Genomic DNA, 26,166 nt, shown 5'->3' with positions numbered 1-26,166 from the left:
TGCCCATGGAGGTCAGAAGAGGGCATCAGATTCCTCTGGAACTGGAGTTACAGACTGTTGTTAGCTGCCATGTGGGTACTGGAAATCGAACCTGGGTCCTCTGCAAGAGCGGTCAGTGCTCTTAACCACTGAGCCATCTCTGCAGCCCTCATAGCCTTAATGTAGCATTACCACCAAAGAACCTCATTAGTCAAGGAGATGGACATAGTACTTGGATCAGAGTCAGGTTAATTCACCTAGACTTCACCAATTTCAAAACAGGAGGAGATCTGAAGTAAGATAGTCTCAAAAGGATCTGAATTAAACTCCTTTGATTAGATAGGAATTATTTCAGTCTAACAATTTCCAAGCTCTGGTATAAGTGCTTGGAATTAGCACACAGTTTTTTCTTTATTTCCATTTTTCCACTCAGTTTTTGACCTGGGAAGACTGTGTTCCAGGGGGCTCTGTATAGGAGGACAGAAGTTTTCTTAGAACATGAATCAGATATACCTAGCACCACAGGATATTTTGCCTTCAGAGCCACAGTTTAACAGCATTAGTAAATGTAGTTCAGTCAGAGGGGAATTGAACAGCTGCTGAATCAGCCTAATAATCTGCACTGGGGAAAGCCCTTGGAATTTAGAGGCACACTGCCCAGCTGGAGAGGTGAATCTAATCTCTGCTAATGATCTTTCTCCTCTCTCCTTCCTAGCAGGGCTGTGCTTTGTACACATGTGCACATAATTATATATGCACACTCAGAGTCCAGTGAAGCCAAACAACACAGCACCCAGGATTAAATTACACAGTAAGACATCAGGCATCATCTGGCTCCTACATCCTATCTAATAAACGCTGTCTGTGGTTCACATTGTGAAGCTGTTAGGATCTCAATGGTTCAAAGCACTTAACGAATATTCGAAAGTAATAATATGATTTCATTGTGAGGCTGAATAAAATCGGCCTGGCTTCTCAAATAGATTTAAACAAGTAGACAAAAAATTAAATACATAAAAAATTGTATGCTAGCAACATTTAAAGATGATTCACAAATTTGGACCAGAGCTTTCTATGGATCAGAGTAAAGGCACAATTAATTATTCAAGATAAAAAACATATCAATCTTCCAAGAGCAGTTTCTCCTTTTACTGAGAGGCCCTCCTTTCATTGATGTACCTCAAGTGAGGAAGCTAAAAAATCCCCAACAATACTCCAAAAAATACAAAGTGATATTCCCCAAATCCCAGAAAATCAACACACAGTAAGAGATTCTTAGTCAACAACTCTTGGAAAGTCTGATTTAATCCAGTAGGACATGCGCTATAGTTCCTTTAGGAAATCTCCCTTGGCCATTATTACCACACTCAGGCTTTCAAAAATATTGAGTAATTAAAAATTATATATAGGTTATACTCTCTAGCAAGAACCCAGAAGGCAAAATTTCTCAGTTCTTAAATAGGAGGTAGACCCATAAGCTTTAACAATCAGCCAAGAAGAGACTGGGGGTGTAAGACTCTAGGTGAAATCCCTAGTAGTGAAAATTAAATTCATTTAAGAAGAAAGAGCTGACATCCTCATAGAAAATTTCAGGAATCTGACCAGAATTTGTGCCTTAAAATTTCATTTCCACAGGGTTAAGTTCCCTCCCTAAAGAGCCTGACTATGTGGTATGTATTTTTTTTTTAAACAATGCATAATGTTCTTCACATCTTGATGAAACTTTATTTTTAATAAATATTTTAGTAAACAGAGGCATTTTATATATAGTCATTTATAAACAGCACAAACTGTTTTAAAAATACAGAAATTAATAGTTAATTTAATAGTTAATACCTCTGCTGCTTTACCGAAGTAAGTAGAGGATGATGGGGTGGGAAGTCACCATCTGGGCTGTAAATTATAATTTTGCACCATGGTAATGGACACAGGCTGATTCACAAAGCTCCCCTAGGAGAGTCCATCTATCAGTGCAGTCATCCATAGAAGGGGCTGGGAAAGGCAGTTCTGAGTCCAGAAAGGGGCTCTGCCACTGGAGCAGGATAGAGCAATGACATGCTTTCAGAAACAATACTAAGACTCACACCCCTTCTATGCCAAGTCCTAAGTTCAGGAAATTATAAAGAACATTCTCATGAATAACTAGAGGAGAGTTTAGGATTCAAAGACCTCTGGGCAGAAAAATTCGAGAGAAGAAACCATCGCTTTTGATCGACTTATAAATATTTCTTGAAAAGAAAATGGTGATATCATTTACCGTAAAATGAGAAGTAATAATAAGAGGTTAACCTAGCAAGAAGCTACATAATTTTGCATAAAGGAACGTCTGAAAACTTATACAGTCCCCAAACAAGGTGCCCTAGTGGCTGATCATTCTCTTCTGTCTCTTACTACAAGCTAAGAGCTTAGCTGTCTCAGACGACTTTCTCAAAATATGAACTTTTAAAGATGGAGTAGGCCAGGCTGGAGAGATGGCTCAGGGGTTAAAAGCACTAGCAGTTCTCGCAGAGGACACAGGTTTGAATTTCAGCACCTACATGGCAGCTAACAACCGTCAGTAATTCCAGTTCCTGGGGATCCAATGCCCTCTTCTGACCCCTGTGGGCATTGTACATCATGGGTGCACTTATATACATGCAGGCAAAACACTCTATAAATAAATAAATAAATAAAAAATAAATAAATAAATAAATAAATAAATAAATAATAAAAGTGGGGGAATGAGGACAGATAAAACAACTGAACATTAGTTTATCTAAATAATAAGAAAATTAAAGTTATGTGAAAAGCAGCCTTAACAGGCCTCAGATCACTCTTAGAATACAATCAGAAGAGCTAAAGCAACTGTTTGTGTTTGTTGTGTTTTGTTTATTATTTTATTTTTTGTTTGGGGAATGCTGCTTAAAACCTCACAGCTTAGACCCGCCATGGCTTCTGAAAGATTCAAGGTCTTCAGCTCTGCCCTCATCACTACACTTGGAGAAAGATACCTTTCAGATTTGCCATGCAAGTCACACCAAAACTCTCCCTTTTCTGTGAGGAAGGTGGTCACTTACAATATATTTCTATTACTCATTCACCAGTTCAACAAATACTTTGTTAATCATCTATGGTGTTGGCTCTGTGTTAAGCAAAAAGTATAATAAGATGAACAAAACTTTGGACTCCTGCTCTGGATGTACTAGAGGAGAAGGACATGAATAAACAATGACTAGGCAGTACAAGAAGCTCTCTAAAGGAGAGAGGTGTAAAGTCGTAAAGTACAGAGAAGAGAAACCTTACATTCAGCAAGAACAGAAAAGGACTGAGAACATCAGTCAGGAGATGCATGTGCAGACACACAGACATGCAAAAGTTCATCTGGGGAGAGGGGGACATGTCAACACAGCAAGCAAAAGATGTCGAAGTCAGGCTGGAAGGTAAATCGGGACTTCTGTCTTCTGTTGGACAGAGAACTGTAAAGACGCAAAGACAGTGATGGATTAGATTTCAGAGATGATTCTAGTAGATGGAAGGAGGAAGGCTAGAGTGCGGGAACCAAGAGAGAGAGAGAGAGGGAAGGCTGTGAGAGAGATCCAGAAGACAGAACTGACAGAGTAATGGCCGAATGTGCTGGCGAGAGACTGTGGTGTGGAGGACCAGCACTGCATGTCACTGCAGAAAAATCCACAAGAGGTGCTAGAGCTGGGTCTTCAGTCAGGAGGTAAATACGCTACCAGAAAAGGCAGTTGGAAACAGAACAAAGGAAGTAGCTAAACAGAAAGGAAGACAAGGAAATTAGAAAGATAAACATAAAAGCTTCATATAGTTAATTGTGCTCAAGTCAGAAGAGTTACAAATTTTAAAAAATATTTATTATTTTTATTTTATGTATATATTATTTTATGTGTATTGCCTTCGTGTGTGAGTGCACCCATGTCGTGCAATGCCTGCGGAGGACAGAAGAGGGCATCGGATTCCCCTGGAACTGGAATTAAGGACGGTTCATACCTGCCATGTGGGTGCTGGGAATCGAACCCGGGTCCTCTACAAGAGCAGTCAGTGCCCTTAATCGCTGAGCCCCAAGAGTTACAAATTTTATAGACTCACATTACCTTTAATTTGGTGATCAGTATTATTCCTTTGAGGGCAAATTTTAATCATTTTCCTGTGTCTTTTCTTCTCTTTTCAACGTTGAGACACAGGAATATTCTTCTCTCATTCTTTCCTCAATCTAACCACATCCCTTTTTATCAAAGCCCTGTCTTCTATGAGCCACTCTCTGAACCCAGCAGATTAGTGATAACTAAAGGATGCAACAGTGAATGTGGATAACAAATCTTCCAACCATAAAAGACAAAGATCCATGTTCTTATTAGCAGTACAGTTGCTCATCAGTATCTGTAGGGACCGAGAACTCGCCCCAGAGGAACCGAAATCCTTGGATGTTCATTCCTTACATAAAATGACATTGTGTTGATCCATGAGGTATGCATATCCTCTGTGTATTTTAAATAATCTCTAGATTGCTTATAATGTCTAATACCAGGTGAGCATAATGTGAATCCTTGTAGTTACTGTGCAGCGAATACGGACAAGACAGAGAAGGCTGTGCACGTTCAGTACAGATGAAACCATCAAAGATTGCTTACATGTTGATTCACAGCTGAATCCACAGTTAGAACTCATGACTATGGAAGGCTGACTACGTTCGCCTTTATTGTTTCACTGCATTTTTAAAAAGGGAATAGCGGACTGGAGAGATGGCGCAGTGGTTAAGAACACTGGTTGTTCTTGCAGAAGACCCGGGTTCGAATCCCAGCACCCACATGGCAGTTAACAGCTTTCCGTAACTCCAGTCCCAGGGGATCCAACAGCCTCTTCTGACCTCCAAGGGCATTGCATGACATCGGTGCACTTACCTACATGCAGGCGATACACTCATACACATAAAAATTTTAAAAATAAATAAAATAAAATAAAAAGTTTTTTAAAAATTATAAAAAAAGGAAAGGGGGTGGGGTTAGCATCCTGCTATGCTGCCCAGGCAGTTCTTACACTACTAAGCTCGAGCAATCTTCCCACCTTAGCTTCCTAAGTCCTGGGGATGCAGGTGCACATAGCTATACCCGGCTTTCATTGCTTTGTTTAAACTTTAAGTGTTCCAATCAGAAAGAATACCTGGTCACCTGTAAACTCTGAAGACCATCAAGAATTAGGACTGTCTAATGTGAGCACTGCTATTCAAAAGTATTTTAGAGCAGCTACAGTTTCATAAATATCACAGTCCATTTGCACTGAGCCTGAGAGCTGAGCCTCCCTCCCAGGGAAAATGATTCTGGTTCCACACAATCTGCAAAGGATAGAAAGCATGGCTATATCCTAGAATGAAGTCAGAGCCACAGCTCAGCAAACCTTTCCCGAGTGCTTGCTACACATTAGGTAGTATGATCTTTAGAAACCATCTGTGGGTGTAAAACTAGAATCTTATTTATTTTTTTGATATGCCTGACATATTTCATAATTAAAAAGACAAGCAAGCCAGAAACAATATCAGCTCTTTAGAATCCAAGTCTAGCCAGCAGGGGAGATGGTAGGATCTAGTGAGGAGATAGCTATAAACACAGTATTTTGGAATGAAGGCAGGTTGAGTTCAGTCATTAATAGAGGTACACAGTACAGTAAGGTAAAGCAATAAATTGGGAGATTAATCTTTCTACCCTTAGGGACAAGAGGTTAGCCATCTGTCTTTAGAGGAAGATGAGACCAAAAGTTTGAAATTTGGGTGGGAGGGATGTGTTTGTTACGGATATATCTGAGAAACCTTCAGTTGCCAGTCCATCGGTTTGCACACTCTAAGATACTGTCTCCCTTTTAATCACCTTGGTAAGTCCTTCAGATAGCACTGCTTGTCGATTCTTTGTATCACACCATTTCCCTTTCAACCAAGTAAGTACAAATACCTTGAATGCCTCTCAAGGTCTAGCAGCCTCGCTCGGCACAATCAGTTAATGCTCTGCCCTCTCCATTAACCCCTGCCCCACCCTCACGAGGCAAGGGCTGTCCCTACAGTTTCCAGAGATTAATTTCACAGGACACAAAGGTTTCATATTCCTTTAAGATGCAGCATCCTTTCAGGACACAGGGAGGTCAAGCAACCTTTACAGTCTCTCTGGAACATGGGCGGGTTCTACTCCAGCCTCTGTCACACTGGCACTGACAAGTTGTCCAAGATCCTCATGCCAGGCAGAGAACTGGGTTTTGGTTTTTGTTTTCTGGCCATATGACTGTTGAGATATTTATAGAGATCGGGATCAACTGATGACTTCTTTCTCCCTTGACCTTCTAAACAGAAGAGAGACAGAATGAGAGGGCGCAAGCTGTTGGAAGCAGTTTCTTAAGAAACTTTTAAGAATTCTTTGAACATAGTTAACTAGAAAGATTTAGATTTTCTCAAATTCAAAATACAACATAAATATTTGCTATGCTAAAATATGCAGCACACTAAAGCGTCTACATACTTCAGAATATCACTAATCCTACTCAGCATTATGACTTTATCAATTTTGCAGTTTAATGATTTGGAAAGATCCAATAAAACAAGAGTGTAGCTGTGTCATAAATTATTTGGCCTTGGGCAAGTTACTTAACCTCTTTGGGTCTAAATTTCCTTATCTGCAAACTAAAGGAATCAAGCTAGAATGATGTCTAAGGTCTTTTTAGCAATTAAAAAAAATACTCTGTGTGGGGCTGGAGAGATGGCTCAGCAGTTAAGAGCTCTGGTTGCTCTTGCAGAAGATCTGATTCAGTTCCCAGCACCCACATGGCAGGTAACGACCATCCATATCTCCAGTTCTTGGGGCTCTGACGCCCTCTTCTGTCCTCTGTGGGCACCAGGCACACACATATATGCAGGCAAAATACTCACACACATTTAAATATTTTAAAAAATGTTCTGTGAATATAAGGAATGAGAACAGTCTAACAATGGGGTAGACTATCTCCCCATCACCAGAAAGACTCACTGTGGGGCACATCTCTCAGAGAAATTGTTCAGAAATTTCTTAATTTGGTTAAAAAAAAATTGACTCAAGTGATCTCTGCGATGTCTTTCAAGGTTCTCCAAATTTATTGGTTACTTCTGGAGACCATGAAACAAAAAATGGAATTAATTTAATAGTAAACGTGAGGGAGGAAATTGCACCCTCTAGGCATAGTAAATGTTTGATGTTATGCTAACAGAACAATGATAGGCAAGAAAGCCACAGTGTAGCCAATGCGAGCTATTTGACTTGGGCCAGGTTGCTGGGTGGTATATGCAACTGCAAACACAATGCCCAGCAGTGAAAGGCCTACATGTCTTCTTCAGTCACTCAAAACCGAACACCACATAACCCCTTCTGACTGTCAGTCAGAACACCTGAGGAAGGAAGAGGGTGACAATTGGTTTTTATTTTCTTGGGGTACACATGTGCTCCCTACAGTGGGTGTGTGCCCCATCAGCCTGTGTCTTTAGAGACATATCTCAAAATAGCAGCCAAAAAAAAAAAAAGATTACTTTTATCTTACATTTGTATACTGAGTTGTTTCCCAAGTCATTTCACAGAATTTCATTTGAGCTTCAGAATAACCATCTGAAGTGAGTAGAGGAGGAGAATTGATATTTCTTTGAGGAAAATTGAGGTTTATTTAGGTTTAATAATGCACACTTCCTCAAATCCCACTACACCACTTTACAATTATTTTCTTTCTTTTTTCCTTCCTTCCTTCCTTCCTTCTTTCCTATGTTCCAACCTCATTTTCTTTCTCTTTCTTTCTTTCTTTCTTTCCTTCCTTCCTTCCTTCCTTCCTTCTTTCCTTCCTTCCTTCCTTATTTATTTTTGAGACAGGGTATCTCTGTAGCCCTAGCTGGCTTGGAACCCACTAGGTAGACCAGGCTAGACTTGATCTCAGAGATCCACCTGCCTCTGCCTCCTGACTGCTGGGATTAAAGGCATGTGTGCCACTACTCCCAGCTCACTTAAAATCTTTTAACTACATTTATTCATTGTGTGTGTATGTACATGTGTACATGTATATGCCACAGTGCATGTGTCGAGGTCAGAGGAAATTTGCAGGAGCCAGTTCTCTCCTTGTAGCAGTGGCTCTTGGGGATTGAACTCAGGTTATCGGGCTTGGCAGTAGGCTTTACTCACTGAGCCATCTCACCAGCCCTTATGTCACTTTTGATTTCTGTCCTAATTACTTTTTATTGCTGAGATAAAAAACACTGACCAAAACCAACTTGGGGAGGAAAAGGTTTATTTGGCTTACATCTCACAGTCCATCATCAAGGGAAGCCAAGGCAGGAACTTAGGGCAAGAACCTGGAGCACAGACCATGGAGGCACAATGCTTCCTGGCTTGCTCTTCTAGTCTGTGCTCAGACTGCTATCATATACAACACAGGACCATCTGCACAGGGGTGGCACTGCCCACAGTGGGCTAGATCCTCCCACATCACTCAACAATCAAGAAAATGTCCCACAGACATGGCCACAGGCCAATCCAGTGGAGGAAATTCCTTAGTTGAGATTTCCCCCACCAAGGTATGTCAATTTGACAACTGAAGCTATCTAGCACAATTGACCCCTTGTCAACTTAACACACAAACACATCACTATTAAATCAGAACCTTTCCATTTCTTATCCGTAAGACTTCATATTAATATTAACATTACAACATAAAACAGTACAACTTTAAAAGTCCTTAAAAATTCAAATACTTTAAAAGTTCAAAGTCTCTTTTAAAAATCTCTTAACCGTGGGCTCCTATAAAACCCAGAACAAGAACAAGTTAAAATAAATATTGTGTTATTTCAAAGGGAAGAATTGGGCACACTTAAGCAAAGCCTAAGTCCAGCAAAGTAGCTCATGACTGGACATCTGGGATTCATTCACAATCTTCTGGGCTCCAAAGGGCTTGGACAGCTTCACTTCTCTGGGTCTGCTGTCCACAGCTTGTCTCACGGGCTCAGGCTGGCTCCGCTCCACACCTGTCACTGCCCTTGGTAGTGTCCCATCGTCCTGGCATCTCCAATATACTGGGGTCTCCATTGCAACTGAGGCTGCACCTTCACCAATGGTTTTTTTTTTTTTTCCTCTCAGGGTGCCAAGTCTCAGGATTCTCTCCACGGCCCCTTCATGCCTTCAACACAAGTACTACCTGGGAGACTCTTACACATTGCCAAGTTCTGCCGCCAGTTTGCTGTGCAGCTGTGGCCCCTGCAGGACTACAGCTTCTGTGTGCTACCCTGAGGAAATACTTCCAGAAGATTTAACTCAATGACGCTGATCTCTTGTTACTCACAGTTGATTGTTTTCAGCCCCAGATGACCAGCATCAATTATCCCAGTAAAGCACAAAAGGTTTCACTTCCAAAATTAGCCCTGATAGAGTATTTGCTTCCCTTTGAAGCTTCATAAGTCAGGCCTCCATCCTTTAAACCTCTTTCAGCATTATCTCTCAAGTTCCTACAGAACAGCTCACCAAGCTCCAAGCATTTTCTAGTCAAAAACTGCAAAAACTTCCATGATCCCAGATACATAGGGTCATGCCCATCACAGCAATCCCCTACTCTCTGGTACCAATTTCTGTCCTAGTTTGCTTCTCTTTTGCTGTGATAAACACTGTGAGCAAAGCCAGCTTGGGTCTTCTGTGAGAGCAGTATATGCTGGTAACCTCTAAATCATCTCTCCAGCCTCTACCTTGCTTTCTCTTGCCTAATGTTTCTCCTGTTCTGCAATTCAACAATGAGACTCATTTCAGTTCTCTGAATTTCTTGCCTTCTCTCTCAACTAAGCACTTGTGATTCTCTTTGCAAGCAACACATTTTATGTATCTCTCTTCATCCATCCACATAACTAAACTCCTGCTCTGTACTTGACAAGAATATAATCTCTAATAATCAATTCTGCCAGGCATGGTGGCACATGCCTTTAATCCCAGCACTTGGGAGGCGGAGGCAGGTGGATCTCTGTGAGTTCAAGGCCAGCCTGGTCTACATAGTGACTTCCAGTACAGACAGGGAGACCCTGTCTCAAAAAGACCAAAAAAAAAAAAAAATCAATTCTGGCATCTTCTTTAATCTGTTGTTCTTGCTATGAAATTTATTCCCTTCCCAAGGAAAGAAACATGGAAGTCTGGCCCTGGAGCCAGGCTGCTTGAAATGGAATGGCATCTCCACCCTGATGGCTTTATTTCCTTTCTGCTCTAGTTTCATCTGGAGATTAGGAGTACTCAGAACAGCATCTACCTCACAAAGCTCTAGGGAGATTTAAATACACAGAGCACCAAGGACAGCATGGCAGGCAGTAAAGCCCAATGCAGATGCCCGTTGTCATCCTGTCCCCACATCACAGCCTAGCAGTGGTGCTTTGGGCGTGCACTGAGGACTGCTGGGGACTGTGAGTTAAGACTCATGTTCATAGTACTAAGACATTATTTCTCCCTTTTCACTCACATCCTCTTACAAGCAGATAGTGGAATCTCCCATGGCCACTGTATACCAATGGCTATTACAACAGATTAAAAGCAGCAGCAAATGAGTCTCCAGCTAACATCTATGAAGTAAGACACTGAGGAGATCTGAGAACAACTTCTTTTCACAATGCTAACTTCCTTGCAAAAAGTTTTGAAGGTCTAGAAGCCATAGTTCTTTTTCTTTTAAGAAGATAATCTTTATGCCCTTGTGTAATAGGTTTATTATTTTTAAATTAATAAACATTTTAAAATTTTCTCAGTTTTAAGTCATAATCAGGTGAATATAGAAGATATACCTCAGATAAATTCATTTTGGGTCCTCCTTTGGGTTTGAAGACCGAAAGGTTAGAGAATCATAATTTTATTCTACTATAGTATTTGTGTTGGTCTTTCTAAGTAAGCTGTTAATTCTTGAGAAAGAATTCTTTTTCCTCTTTCTTTTTGTTTTTTTCTCTCTTCTCTTTTTTTCTGCTACACCTTAAATTTTCCTGAGTTATCAACTGTTGTCTTTCTATGTAGTACCATAATATAATATACAATGGGAAAGAAGCTAACACATTAGCAACTGCTGTTTACTAAGGGCTTAGAATACACTTCGCCTGCTTTAACCTTCACTTAGAGTCTTTGATTATGTCTATCATATGCATGGGAAAAACTTAGGGATGTTCAATAACTTATATAAGTCATACAGCTAATAAATGTAGACACCAGGATTCACCTTTCATCTGTCTGATTTTAGAGAGCAAATTGTTAACCAGAAACTCAGAAAGGTATCATTAGGCAAGAAAAAAAAATATTTATAAAGCATAGTCTGGTAATAGCTACCCAGTGTGCTATCGCAGAGGTTGGAAATTCTGGATTACTCTGGGGTATTCACTTGGTCCCTTGGGCAACTTTGACTAGGCTGAATACAGCGAGCATATTCTCTTGCATTAATGTTCACAAAAGTTCTTTCCTAAGGGCAGCTACTCCTCATCCAGAATGCACTGCCTCTGCCCCAGTGAAAGGAAGTGCCTCTGAGAGAACCAGGAAGACACAAATTTGAAAGTGTAACGTTTTAAAATCAAAATAACAACACTGTAACATTTAAAAAAATAGAGAAAAATTATTACACCACTCCAAAAATTTTAGCAAACTTTTTCCATGTTTTCTACTTTAAAAACTTAAATATAATTACACTAAACTTGAAAATTTGCCCCATTTCTCTTACCACTACATCACATATATTTTCATATAATTACATGAATTTCTTTGTCCTTTTTAAAATAGTAGCATATGGGACTGGAGAGATGGCTTAGAGGTTAAGAGTACCAGCTCCTCTTGCCGAGGACCCAGGTTTGGTTCCCAGCACCCACATGGTGGCTAACAACCATCTTTAACTCCAGTTCCAGAGGATCAGATGCCCTCTTCTGGCCTCTGTGGGCACTGCATGACACAGGTACACTTACATACATGCAGGCAATGCCCTTATACATATAAAGTAAAAAAATGAATTAAAAAAATTAAATAAAAATAAAATTGTAGCACATATTCTATAATTGGCTATTAGCTACAGTCAGTTCTTGTTATGTGAAATAATTACATTATATAAAGTCTACTTGAAGACTCAATTAGTAAATAGTGAGCCCTTGCTCCTGAGGGAAATGCAGAGTTAGGTTTCTGTGAGCCTTTGGTCACATGTTCAGTATTATTTAAAATTTTGCTTCACTGAGTGTGGTGGCCCATGGCTTTAACTCCAACACTCAGGAGGTAGAGGCAGAGACATGTGGATCTCTATGAAATTGAGACCAACCTGGCCTATAGCCAGTTCCAGGCCATCTGGGGCTACGGGGAGATCCTGTCTGAAAAAGACAAAAACAAAAACAAAGCCTTGCTTAATATATTTTCCCCTAAAAGAGCCTATCATTATATGTGTATATTTACATTATTAATTAATTAACATTACACTCGTGGTCCAATAATTCATGCCTAAATGAAATTTATTTAACATATATTTTCCTGAAAGCACATGTTATGTGCAGCATTATAGTTTGGATCTGGGATGCCATTCCAAGGCCCAAGTTTTAAAGGACTTGCTCCTTGGTTTGGTGCTGTTAGGAGGTGGTGGGACTTTAAAGATGTGGGGCTAACTGAAAGGTTTAGATTATTGGTGGCATGCCCTTGAAGGGGATTATGGGAGGCCAGTCTGTTTGCTTTCTCATGAGGTGAGCAGCTGTGACGTTCTGCCTCACAATAGGCCCAATAGCTAACAAAACTCAGGTTGAAATTTGGTTACCAAAGTATGGTGTTATAAGGTAGGGCCTTTAGGAAGGACTGAAGTCTTTGTGAGACTGGATTAGTTCTCACAGAAACATATTGTCTCTGACTCATGAATTGTTATACAGCAAGAAGACATCTGCCCACAACAAGAGAGCCAGGGCACGTGTGCAGAGTCCGGTGGCATTCAGCACAGCTGAGAGCACATCTGCTGACTCAAATGTTTGCATTCTGTGCTTGTCTGCATAAAAAAATCATAAAAGTACCAGGAGTATGGATTTGGGTCCAAAAAGAAGTTTTAGCTGCTAAGTAAATTTGTAAATACGGTATTTGTGAGGAAGAAGATTCACTATATTCCCCAATTATTGAGCGATTAAGCTATTTCTTTTCTTTCTTTAAACACGTCATGGTTAGTATCTTCATGTGTAAAGCTTCTTCTAGGACTATTTCCTTAGGAACTAGTGGAACAGTCATAATCTTCATGGAACCTACTTAACTTAGTGGTCCCTGAAGTAGCTCACAATAGTTCTTCCAGATCAGCTTTCTATTGCTATAACAAGTACTTGAGATAATCAACTTATAAAAAGAAAGGGTTTATTCTGGCTCACAGTTATGAAGGGTTCATCAATGATCAACTGGCTGGTTGCTTTGGGGACTGGCGAGGCAGAACATCACAGCTGGAGTATGTGATGAAGCAAGCTGCTCACTTGAGAAAGAAAAGCAGATTGCCCTCTCACGATCCCTTTCAAGGGTATAGCCTATACCCTAAACCTCTTGCTTAGTCCCACATCCTAAAAGCCCCACCACCTCAAAGAGAGAATGGCCTCCTGCAAGTTGTCCTCTGACCTCCAAATGTGGTCCACGGCAGGCATGCAGCCGGCTCCCAACCAGGAATATACAAATGTAACTTTAAGTGCATACATACACACATTAAGAAAAAGTTCCACCACCTCCTTATGGCACCAAGCTGAGGAGCAAGCCCTTGAACACATGGACCTTTGGGTGGCATCCCAGACCCAAACCATGATGCTTTGTGTCTCACAAAATGTGGTCTTAGGCAGGCAGTATCTGCATCAGTGCCAACTTGGAGCTTCTTAGTATAGCTGACAAAATCCTGCCAAACCAAGTGACCAGATCGGGTTTTTAACAAAATCCTCAGCCATCTTCTGCACAGTAAAATTCTAAACTCTGCTATAAATCAAGGAGTCTCAAACTGTAGCATGCATGAGACTCAATTAGCCAGCCTGCCAGGACCCACTACCAGCTTTTCTGACTGAGGAACAAATGGCCCTTGAATTTGCATTTCTAACAAGTTCCCTGGTGGTGCTGATGTTCTAAGACCTCAAGTGACACTGGGGAAGCAATGCTTTGGTTCGCTCATGGGTAAGACTCTTGCAGATTTAATGCTTTCAAATTTCTAATGCATCTTTTTTGGTGAAGGGGCAAGGAGGAATAGTTAACTTATAACAAAAGAAATTCTTCTCACTATGGAGATAGGTCAAGTTAACCAGACTGATTAGATCTGTCATGGGTCGCAGGGGAAGGCAGTAGGGAGTGATCAACTGAGAAACAAATAGAAAAAAACATGTTTATTTCTTGTTATTCAGGCACACTCTATAAAAGAATCTATCACTGGGGTTGGGGAGTTGGCTCAGCAGTTAAGAACACTGGGTGTTCTTGCAGAAGACCCGGGTTCGAATCCCAGCACCCACATGGCAGCTAACAACTGTCCGTAACTCCAGTCCCAGGGGATCCAACAGCCTCTTCTGACCTCTGCGGGCACTGCACAACACGGGTGCACTTACCTACATGCAGGCAATACAGGCATACACATAAAATAAAAATAGTAATTTTTTTAAGTTTAAAAAGAAGAATCTATCACTAAAGTAACTGAAAAATTCTTATTGAGTAGCTGTTTCATCAGCTACATCTTATAAGTTAGATACAGAAACAGAATCTGAGGAGTTTTCTTGGTAGAGTGTCGTTTTCTTTTTGTTAACTTTTCCAGTTTCTTGTGATGAAAAAGGATAGGTCCCAAAACAAGGCTCCAGAGCTTTGGCTAGTCTGGCAAATCCTTGGCTAGTATTGCTCTGGAATAGACCAGAAACCTCTTCGATGCTCACAGAGAAGTTTCAAATCCAGAACATGGTCAATTCAAATGTATAACGATTCCTCAGCAAAACGGAATTTTTGGTATAAGCTATTTTAGTCACAATTATAGTTCCATGTTGCTCATGAACTTGGCAAGGTTTTGAAGTGAACGTCTCCCGTATGGGCACTTCCTTGGAATTCCTTCATTTTCTTCTATGGTCTCTTCATTCTGTATTAATAATTAGGTTCTCCTATCATCCCTCTTTGCTTCTTTTCATTTTTGCACGAGTATGTATATGTGCAAATGTGTGTGCACGTGGAAGCCCAAGGATGATGTCAGGTGTTGAATTAGTTCGTTTCTCTACTGCTGTGATAAAACACTGATGAAAGCAACTTCTAGAAGGAAGAGTTTATTTTGCTTCCAGTTCCAGAGGGATAAGAGTCCATCATGGTGGGTTGGCATGGTGGGAGAGGTGGCCAGAGCAGAAAGCCGAGCATTCACATCTCGAAGCAGGCACAGGAAGTAGAGAGCAACTGGAAATCTGGCAAGGCTGAAGCCTGCCCCCAGCGTGATGTGCTTCCTTCAGAATGACCACATCTTCTAAGACTTCTTGAAAGAGTGCCACCAACTGGGGACAAAATGTTCAAATACTTGGAGCCTATTTGCGGGGGGGGGGGCATTCTCATTCAGACCACCAACAGGTATCTTCCTCAATCATTATTTTATATAGTAAGACAGGGTCTCTTGCTTGAACTCAGAGCTTGCTGTTTCAGTCAGTCTAGTTGGCCACCTTGCTCCAGGGATCCTCTGTCTCCACCTCCCAAACACTGGTATTATAGGCATTATGTAGGTGCTGGAGAACTGAACTTCGGTTCTCATGTTTATGCAAGTGTTTTACTTTCCAGAAGTAGGCCAAGGCTTATTTCCTCCCTACTGAGCCATTTTATTTGTTAAGAATGTATAGCAGTCCTAGAAAAAAAATCCCTAGGTTTTCCTTCCTGTGTATTTTCATCTTGCTTCTTTACGGTATATGTGGCCAGCTTAAGTTTTCAGGACAATGAACCCAAACTGACCAGACAGGAGAAGATTATTTTGCCATTTTTCTAGGTCTTTGAGTAGCACATCAAATTTGTGCAGACTTTACAGGCAGTTTTTTTCTTCAAAAAAAAAAAAAAAGGTGTGTCTGTAAAGTCTGCAAAATTTTTCCCAGTTCTGTGATCATCCAGAGTTTCAAATTTGCCAATATAACGGATAGGAACCAGATGATGGCGGCTTTGGAGCAAGGCCTAACAAGCACCTGGCACTTGCCTCTTCTTGTCAGTGCTGTTGATGCTCTTGACAGCATCAGCCAGGCCATCAATTTGCACCATATAGCGGAAAAAGATAGAGGAAAAGGCTGAGCCAAAGCTTTCAGAACCTCAGTGGATGTTCTTTTTTTAAAAACCATTCCATGTTTTTGTGGTGTTTTTTTTTTTTTTTTTTTTTTTTTTTTTAGCAAGAAGAAAATACATGGCAAGAACAGTTGAATCTACCAAAACCCTTTATCAAAAATATAAGATTCAACAGAAAGAAATCTCACATAGGCTGAGGGCTGGCTCAGTAATAGAACATTTGTCTGGCATGCACAAAGCCCTTGGTTCAATCCCCAGCAATAGACACACACACACACACACACACACACACACACACACACACATACCTTATCAATGTAGGTAAATTTCTCTCTCCTCTTCTCCCTCCCCATACCCTAGGGTTTCTTGAACATATCACCTTCCTGTCTCAATTCCCCCAGTACTGGGATTACAGGAGTAAACTATCACACCAGTTTATTCGGTGCTGGGAATGGAGCCCAAGGCAGGTCTCGTTATGTTCCCCAGGATAGCCTCTAACTCATAGACTCAAGTGATTGATACCTCTGCCTTCCCAGTAGCTATAATGTAAATAACCTTAGGTAAAAGGAGTAAGTAGCCTGACCTGGTGGATTACCTTTAATCCCAGCACTGGGGAGGCAAAGGCGGGTGGATCTCTGTGAATTTAAGGCTATTCCAGGCCAGCCTAGAAGAGAGAACAGTGAGACCCCAACTCAAAGATACAAAGTACAAGAAAACAAACAAACAAACAAACAAAATACAACAAAGGAGAGCAGGTAAGGGAGCGTGAGCACAGTAAGTGTGCCACGGCAGAAGTCTCGACTGAAGAAATCACTGGAGAGGAGAGAAAAGTTCTATCATTGAGTTTCTTTCTCCAAGAAACCTAGTCTGGTCTTGAGGTCTCTGAGAATACTTAAGGCAATGAAACATAGCTTTGAAAATTAGCACAAGCAGTATAAAGCAAACAGTCAGCTACTGTTTTTTTCAAATATAAAGATTTGGAAGGGATTCTACTCAAAATGGCAATAAAAAAGGATGGGGGCAAGGAGGGCCTGGCAAAATAGTAAAATCTGCCTTCAAATTGGCTCTGGAGCCCCGGCAGCTGCTTAGTTCGGTGGGTGCTTCCCAGGACTTGCTACGCTTAGCAAGGATGAAAAGAACCTAAAAACTGTGACTAGAAATAGCCATAAGTATGCTGCATATGTCTGTTCAACATGCATATGCATTTAAATGTGTTATGTTAATAATTGGTGCATAATTAGTAAAATGCTTAATCTTACTTTAATCAAAAGACTGTTTTCTCTGGAAAATGCAATCCTGGCTTTGTAATTTGCTGAGCTTTATCTCATGGGTCTCAATTACCCATGGTCACCCATGGTTGCAGATAGTCTAATGTGTCCCATAAAATGCAGGCCCGCCAGCAGCTAACAGTGCAGGCACAGTGCCTCAGGGCTGTACAAGCCTCAGTAGGCTTGTTTTGCAAATGGATCCCTCTTTAGGAATAGCAGCTGTGACAATCCCCTTTAGGACCTAAAATAGAATCTTTCTCAGTCTGAATCTTTGAGTCTCTCGAGTTCAGGTGAAAAGTGCTATCCCCATTGGCACCTGCCCCATCCACTAGGCCACCCTATCCTTGGTTTTTGTCCTCTTCATCCTTCCTATCACCCTTTTCCTGTCTTTCATCTTTGGCTATTTCTTCCATCCTCCACCCTCAGTCAACTCATTCTTTCACTTCTTTGACTTTTTTTGAATTCAGTATTTCACTAAAACGTCCTCTTAGAATTGTTCAGTTCTATCATTACCCCCAGTCCAGGAAATCACAATACAACTTAGCATGTTGGAGATAATCACCATCTATTTACAGAAAGTTCTACATTGTTTTTCCTTAATTTTTAAAAAAGCAATTAAAATTGAAGTTACTGAACATTCTCTTAGGCTTAGTCTGCAATGCACAATTGCTTTTTGTAAGAAGACATTTTTTTTTAATTACACTGCTACACAGAGGAGCATCATTAGTATTTAGTAATGGAATCACCACAGAAAATTATTTTAGCTGTTAAGACTAAATATCATAGCTGGGCATGAAGATGAACATCTGTAACCCAGCACTTGGGAAGTCGAGGATCAGGAGCTCAAGGTCATTCACAGCTACATAGTGAGTTCAAAACCAACCTGGGTTATATAAGATCTTATCTCAAAACAACAACAAAAACAAAACCCTTTCTGCATGACAGTTGCACACGAGAAAAATGAAAAATTCGGGACTGAAAAAACGAATGTAAGGTTTTCGTTTTACACTTAAAAATTTTTTGCTTATATGTGTGTATGTGGTGTATATGTGTGTGCACATGCGTGTGGGCGTGCTTGCTTGCTCAGGTACATGTGCAAGCTGACATCAGAATGTCTTCTGAAATCACTCCTCTATCGTAATTTTTAGACAGAGGGTCTTTCACTGAACCTAGAGGTTGCCATTTCAGCTAGACTGACCAGCCAGCAAGGCCTGGGGATCCACTTGTCTCCAACACCTACCACTGGGATTACGGGTGCGCGCCATCACACTCAGGTTTTTTATGTGGGTGCTAGGGATCAGAACTCAGGTTCTACCCACAGAACCATCTCCCCAGCCCAAAATTTATTAATTTTTAAAAACAAAATTAAAATTTTAGCTGGGCATGGTGGTGTGCCCCTTTAACCCCAACACTTGGGAGACAGAGGCAGGCAGATCTCTGTGGGTCTACATACTGAGTTCCAGGTAAGATAGGGCTGCAGAAAGTCCCTGTCTCAAAAAACAAACAAACAAACAAATTGAAATAGTTTCCTTTAACAGAATCTACAAGTTCAAGGTACTGATCCATCAATGGAACTTATTATTTAGGGAATTATGAAAAAATTTCAAAGACAAGAAACATATAAAATAATACAGTCTTATTTTTACAGTCTGATTATACTATTTATGTATTTAGTATGTCATTTTCTTATTTTTAATGTTTTTATTTTTAAGTCAGCATACGAAGTAGTGGATTTCATTATGGCATTTTCATACACATTGTTCTTGTTCATACACTTTGTTCTTGTTCACCCCATCCCCCACTGGCCCCGCCCCCCTTACATCTCTCTTGCAGGGTCCCTACCTCCTCCCAAATAGTCTTCACTTTATCATTTAACACAGCGCTCCTGTTTTACTAATCTTAACATGAGTTAAAGGACAACAGGAGGTAATGGGAGATGGCTGGAAAGAGCCACTCATTACAGCACCTCACTATAATCATAGTAAAACTCAAAAGTGAATGAAATTCATTCATATGAATTGATGAATTTCACTTGAGCATTTAAAAAAGTCACACCAAAGAAAAGATCATAAAACACAACCAGGTCCACACTTGATGGTCAGTGCGATAGAGCCTTCTGACCATAACAACTGAAGCAAAGCCATGTACAGTGAGCGTAGCCAAAGACAGCAACATCAGGTCTGATTTGGACTCTGTTCTCTGCTTAGAAGGAAGACTTTGGGCAAATCTGAAAGGAATTAACCTTTTTTGCTTGCCCAGGTATCTCCATCTGAAATAGTTTGAACACTATCTCTATCTCCTCAGCTTCCGCAAGCATTCCACAGAGGTTAAACTTCTATTAACGTAATGTGAAGGAGCTGGAATAAAACTAGATCTTATCCAGATTGCCTTAGGAACTGTCATTTGCCTACCTGATGTTGGTAATTCCCAACCATATTTTTACAGTGTCTAGTTAGAGAGGTCATTGGAAATCATTAGGAACAATGTCTTCATCTCATAGTTAAAAAGAATACTAAGGAAAAGGAAAGCTGAGAGTGGGCTGAGGCCGCTGCTAGGCTCTTTACAGTCTTACGCAGGTCCTTTTCTGCTGCATCCTTGTGTCTGCCTTATAACAGTAAGAAAAAATGCTGATTTAACTAGGCAGTTAGGGTAAAAAGACCCCGAAGAAAAGTAACCAGTTTCTTGGCTAAAAGTCAAAATGTCCTTGGGCCTCTTAGCAACATACTCTGTTCCAAAGGCCAAAAATGTCAAAAGTATTTGGGAGCTCTTATCTAATCCCTAAAAAAATTTAAGGTTACTGCTTCAGAGGAGGGGAGTGCCAGAGTAGCAAAAAGCCCCATTAAAAAAAAAAAAAAGAAAGGGTACATGAAGTTGTCAGGAAAAGGTGATGAGGAGCTATGGGAGGAGGTAGAGAGGAGGGAGTGGGCATGGATTTGATCAAACACCTTATATGCATGCATGAAATTCTCAATATTTTTTTCAGTTAAAAAATCTACTTTAGTATAAGTAACCATTGAATAAAGAAGACAGGTAAATGGTTACGAAATAGAGTTTCATTAGCTATAAAGCAAGGGTTCCACTCACAGGGTTCAAGGTAGTGTGTGGGAATCTCCTGCTAAAGTATAAAACCCAAAGGAGCGGATATGTTTCCAGTCTGCCCTGACAGCTCTCTGCCTGACTCATCTAAGCACTAAGATGCACTCACCATCATTGATTATAGCTTGCGGCGATTCTCACTGGTGATACTATGAAAGTGTGTGTGCCCCCCCCCCCCCCCCCGCCACGAGTACTTAAGATCTATCCTTGTAGGGTAACAAACATGGCTTGAAAGAGTTCTCCAAGCACTACTCCTGTGCTCTGGCCTCCATCTAGTGAAAACTCAACAGTGCCTTTTCCCCCAAAAGCATATTTATTAATAAACAATTTTTGTGGAATGCCAGGCACTGGAAATAAAACGGTAAACCGAAAGTTAAAACCAAACATTCACTGAGGGCTCCATCTTAGGAGACTGTCTCTCCCTGTCTCTGTCACTCTATCTGGCCTCTGTTTAATGTTTCATTACTCCTTGAGGAATCTGTATTTACAAATGATTCAATGTTTTAAAGGCCTCTTTTTAAAATTTGGTCTCACCCCAGTACTCTCTAATCCCTCATCATGCTCACTTTTCTGCCTAGATTTGTCATTAACTAGGTTGTTTACTGCTTGTTCTCTCCATAGGAATAAAATAAGTCCCAGAGGGCAAGTATTTCTGTCTGCTTTATTTTCTGCCATGTACTTAGTACCCAAAATATATAATAAATGCTCGGTAAATATTTATTGGCTAAATGAGTAAAAAATGAATGACACATCTACATGTCAGTTCTACTTGGTTCACCCTTTTTCCTGCCATGGTTTCCCCACCATCCCTTTCGATCATTCTCTTGGGCCCAGGACATTAGCCCTTGGTCTTCTTAGAGCTGTTCCTGCTGGCTACATCTAGGCAGTCTAGGCTCCATGATTTTCTACGACATGAAAATCCTCTTTAACTCCGCCTTCTTATCTTCCACTGCACCTGCTGTGCCAACCATCAACCCTATAGGCCTAACGTCAAACTTATCTTACTGTTTTTCCAGTCCAAAGCAATGCTAGAAAAGCTCTGTAATTCATGCTAGACTAGATCAATAAGCATTCAAAGTAATACCCAATGCTCAAAATCCATGGTGTGCAGAAGAAAGAGAATAAGATTAAGAATTAGAGCTAGATTCAATAACTGAACACAACATCTACTCTCTCGCAACTGGGTTGAGGCAGCAGCCTTTTTAAGCCAGTTTTCTCAGCTGCAAAGTGAGGCTAATAGTATTTATTCCATATTATAAGGATTATATTTTAAATGAAATAATGCACATAAAAGCTCTCAAGAGAATATATCAGCATGTACAAAGTGCTAAATAAATGCTAGCACTTTTTCATCTGTCATATTTCAAGAGCCTCTGATGGTATTTTACTCTGGATGATTAAAAAGAAAACTGATGCTTTTGAACATGGATAGAATTAATTTTGCTTTCTTCCTTTCTGTGTCAGAATTCTGTTTTCACCTATCCTTCCTCTGGATTCAGAAACAATGTCTCTCTTTTTTCCTAAAACTAACTCTAAAATTATTTGTGCCAACAGTTTTCCATCCCACATACATATTAGAATCATTAGAAAAGCTTTCAAAAATACAGATGACTAGGTCCTAGTATAGACCAATTAAATACGAATCTCTCAAGATGGAAGCATTATACCGGAAGAGTTGTTGTTGTTTTGGTTTTAATCTTCCTGCCTTCACCTCCCAAGTGCTTAGGATTACAGGTGCAGGGCACCACACAGTAATGTTTTGTTTTTTAAAGTTCCCTGATAGGTGCTAAGACAGATGCTAGATGGTGCTCACCAGGATGTGGAGAAGTAGGAGCGCTCATGCATGGATGATGGGAATGTGAAATGATACAGACAGTTTGGTTGGGAGCCTATGTCTTTAACAGCTCTGCCAATTCTCCAGCCTGGCACAGCCAGTTTGGAAAGCAGGTCAGCATTTCCTCAAAATGTTCAACATACAGTTATCATATGACCCATTATTACTATTCTCCAGAAAAATGAAAAGATAGTCACACAAGAGGTTGTATATATATGTTTATAGCAGTATTATTCCTAGTGGTTTAAATGTAGAAACATCCAAAGTCCATCAAGAGATGGAGAAGTAATGTGTGGCTTAACTATGTACGTACACTAACATATTATTTTGCAATATACAGAAAGGAACGCCGACGCATGCTACTTCGTAGATGAACTTTTAAAACAAGTGAGAGAAGCTAATTACAAAAGATCATATATGACTTCATTTATAAGAAATGTCCAGAATAAGAAAATTGGGCTGGGTGTGGTGGCACACATCTTTAATCCCAGCACTCTGGAGGCAGAGGCAGGTGGATGGATGTCTGTGAGATCTGGTCCCTATAGTGAGTGAGTTCCAGGCTAACTGGGGCTACAGAGAGACCCTGTCTTAAAAAGGAAAAACAAAAAGAAAGAAAGAAGAGAAAAGATTAGTAGTTGCCTGGTGCTCTGTGATGAAGAGAAATGAAAAGTGATTGCTCATGAGTACGTGGTTTCTTTTTGTGATGTAAATGTTCTAAATTTAACTGATGTGATGGTGAACATACTAAAAATCATGAAACAGCGAAAAAGAAGAGGAGGATGACAAAGAGAAAGTGGGAGAGGGAGGAAAATCACACAGCCGGCTCTCATTCTGAAATCTACTTATGGCAATTTACCTTCCAGACTCTTGGGGTAAAGACTGCATCTTCTAAATCTTTGACTTCTTTTTATCCCCCCAGAATGATACCTGACATAGCAGGAATGTCATTTCCTTTGAATAAGTTTTTTTTCTTTAAGCAGCAGAGTGTTCTCAGGCAATGTTCTTTAATTTTAACCAAAAATGTAAGTATCAGGTTGGGAGATATGGTCATCTTGGCTATTTTGATTCATGTGAGCAACTCAAGGAATTGATTCTGCACACAGAAGATAGGTAGACAGTACAAACCAAACTGACCGGTTCTGTCGTCCAAGAACAGTTGTTCTGCCCTATACCAGTGGACGTGGCCTCTTGCCCTTAAGAGGCATGTTTTCAACAGCTCCCCAGGACACAGCTTTGGTCCGACTGACTTTGTTTACTAAATAAATTAATTCCTACTTCTGGAGTTGCTTCAACTTCTAAACAGAAAGCCATCTATTGATAGCTACTGGTACACAGGATTTTATTGTTTGATATTAAACAATTAAGAGTTATTGTTTTTTTTCCCCTACAAGTATGCTATACATGAAAATAAACATAAACTGGAACACAGCCACCAGGAGTAGGGAGGGTGGGGGTTCTAGAGCCACTCTGTGCCTTAAAGGCACAATGTCACTTTAATAAATCCAAGCGAAGGCTAAGTGTCTTTCATGGAAATAAAACTACCATTTGGCAAAATACGCACAAAAGGCAGACTCTAATGAACATTTCTTAAAATGACTTTGGTCATATATACATATTTTTTAAAAGAATTTGGTCTTCTAGTAGACTTCAACAATTTAATATACCTTTGGAACTGCTTTCAACAAAGGCTTAGAAGGATACAAAAAAGGAAAAATGCTGCAATAAACCGAGATGCTTACAAGTAGAGGGAATTGTGTCTGAAATATTATCTAACAAAGACATCAAAGTATGAAAGAACAATTGTCTGAGTACAGGACAAGGATCTGACTTACATTAGAGGGTTTCCCTCTATAACTCTAGTGAGTTCAAATGCACTGAGAAGAGGGGAGCAGGGAGGTCAGCATCAGTCTGAGAAACCAAAGAAAGTGCTGCATCCTCAGGTATGAGAGTTTTGAAATAAAATGTATTTACATTTGGAAGATTAAGAATATCCCCCCAAAAAGGAAAGGAACTATCAACTTAGAACCACAATTTAGAATCTTTGCTTTATAAAAAAGATTATAAGAAATTTCAAAACCAAATATTGATTATACAATGTAAGTGTGACATGGTTGAATGATAAGAAACAATGGGCATTTCCCTCTCTCAGTGGAAAGAAAAACCCAGGCATGTTTTAGACTAGTCCATCAGTTGCTCAAAGTAAGGTAGTTGGAAAATGCCGTTACATTATTTGGGTTGAGAAACTACCTCAGGGTACAACATGTTACAGTGTCTCATCTCTCTGCTGATACCACAGCTTCCACAAAATAAATCAGAGCAGTAGAAAACAATCACAAGTGCCTTTTTTGTTAAAACTATAAGCAAATTATCAAACCAACTTTATATATGGGAGATAGCAGAACGTTTCCACATTTCCAAAATACAGTGGACTAAACTTTTCACTTGGAAGTTCATCTTCAAAAATACTCAGCTGCATTTCTTTACAATATAATTTTGGAATATGAAAAGAAATAGCTTCATTAGGGATAGTTTAAAACAATAATTATCCTTACAATTTAAGGATTCCTCCCTTTTGTCTTTAGTGCAGGCTTTTAGGTCTTTGACAACATTAAGTATAGAATGACACAAAGAACATGTATAAATATACCCCAAATACTCTTACCGTAAAGGCTTTTGAAAAATGGTTGAACAAGAAGTATTCATCTCCCCCAAATTGCAAATACCCGACACTGAGGGCCACACGATTACAAAACAAAGGCAGGGTGAAAGGTGAGACGGCAGGAGGGCAGCTGCCGGCAGGCACGCGCCGGGCCAGCTAGAACCCGCTGGGTCCGGCGGCTCCCACCTTCTGCAGCTCCTTCCAGGCGTTCTGAGCTGTGGCTCCCCCGACACAGCAACATCGGCTCAAAGGGAAATGAATCTCCCCTTAAGACAAGACAAGCAAGCATCCAAAGGTAACGTGCAGAACCCTAAATGAAAAATGTCCACGTCTAGCAGGCCGGAAAGCAAAGGAAAGCCAGCTGTCAGTCGCCAGCAGCACCGGGGTTGGGGGCTTCAGGTTCCCTTCTGCCTCTCTTTCAGTGTGTTTCCCTCAATAATATCAATGTTCTAATCACCTTAAATCACAATTACATCAGCCCTTGTGAGATAAATGCTGATCAAACAGGAAAAGAGTATCATACTCACAACAATGAGGAATTCCTACACATGCTGTTCCATTTCCTTGCTTTAAAAAGATGGAAGGGTAATTTAAAGAGCCTTGCAGAATTAGAAAAATAAGGGGGGGAGGGTCCACCCACACAATCTTCCAGCCCACCGCAAAGGAGCGCAAAGGCTTGCTGACGTCACACATTCATGAATGGATGTAAATTGGGCTGGTTTAGGATTCCGCACAGACTTAGTGGCGGTGTGTGCCATGAAGGAAAAAAAGAGGGGGTGGAGGAAAGCAGAGGGAGGGAGCAGAGTATATTCAGCCAATAGGCTTCAGGCAATTGTGGCCCGCCTTCGTTTAGAAGGAATCTGGTCACAGAAACAGCGGAGCCCGCCAATCAGACATCTGCCGCTGACTTAAAACAGGGCGAGAGAGAGAGGGAGAGAGGGAGAGAGGGAGAGGGAGAGGGAGACAGGAGAGAGGAGAGAGAGAGGGAGGAGGGGGAGGGGGAGGGGAGAGGGCGAGAGGAAAGGAAGGCATCAAAATAGAATTTTGGTAAGATCAAAGTTACCAAATGATAAAATTATCTTTTATTCGTTA

General features: G+C 40.5%; 1 protein-coding gene across 7 annotated transcripts in view; it reads right to left on the bottom strand.

Moving 5' to 3' along the window:
* Nucleotides 1-26,166, bottom strand: part of Map3k13 (mitogen-activated protein kinase kinase kinase 13) — a 177,926-nt gene that overhangs the window by 78,732 nt on the left and 73,028 nt on the right. Inside the window, exon 1 of one of the 7 annotated variants that reach the window (XM_008831327.3) lies at nucleotides 25,602-25,828. The exons of 5 other annotated variants lie outside the window; for them this stretch is intronic. The gene's annotated coding sequence lies outside the window, so the exon portion shown is untranslated. Of the gene's footprint in view, nucleotides 1-25,077; nucleotides 25,151-25,601; nucleotides 25,829-26,166 lie in introns of those variants that run through there. One more of the 7 variants, XM_008831328.3, reaches the window with a different exon arrangement.

The sequence above is a fragment of the Nannospalax galili genome, unplaced genomic scaffold (genome assembly GCF_000622305.1).
Source record: "Nannospalax galili isolate Female #2095 unplaced genomic scaffold, S.galili_v1.0 scaffold315, whole genome shotgun sequence".
NCBI lineage: Eukaryota > Metazoa > Chordata > Mammalia > Rodentia > Spalacidae > Nannospalax > Nannospalax galili.
This window is presented reverse-complemented; position numbering and strand designations above follow the sequence as displayed.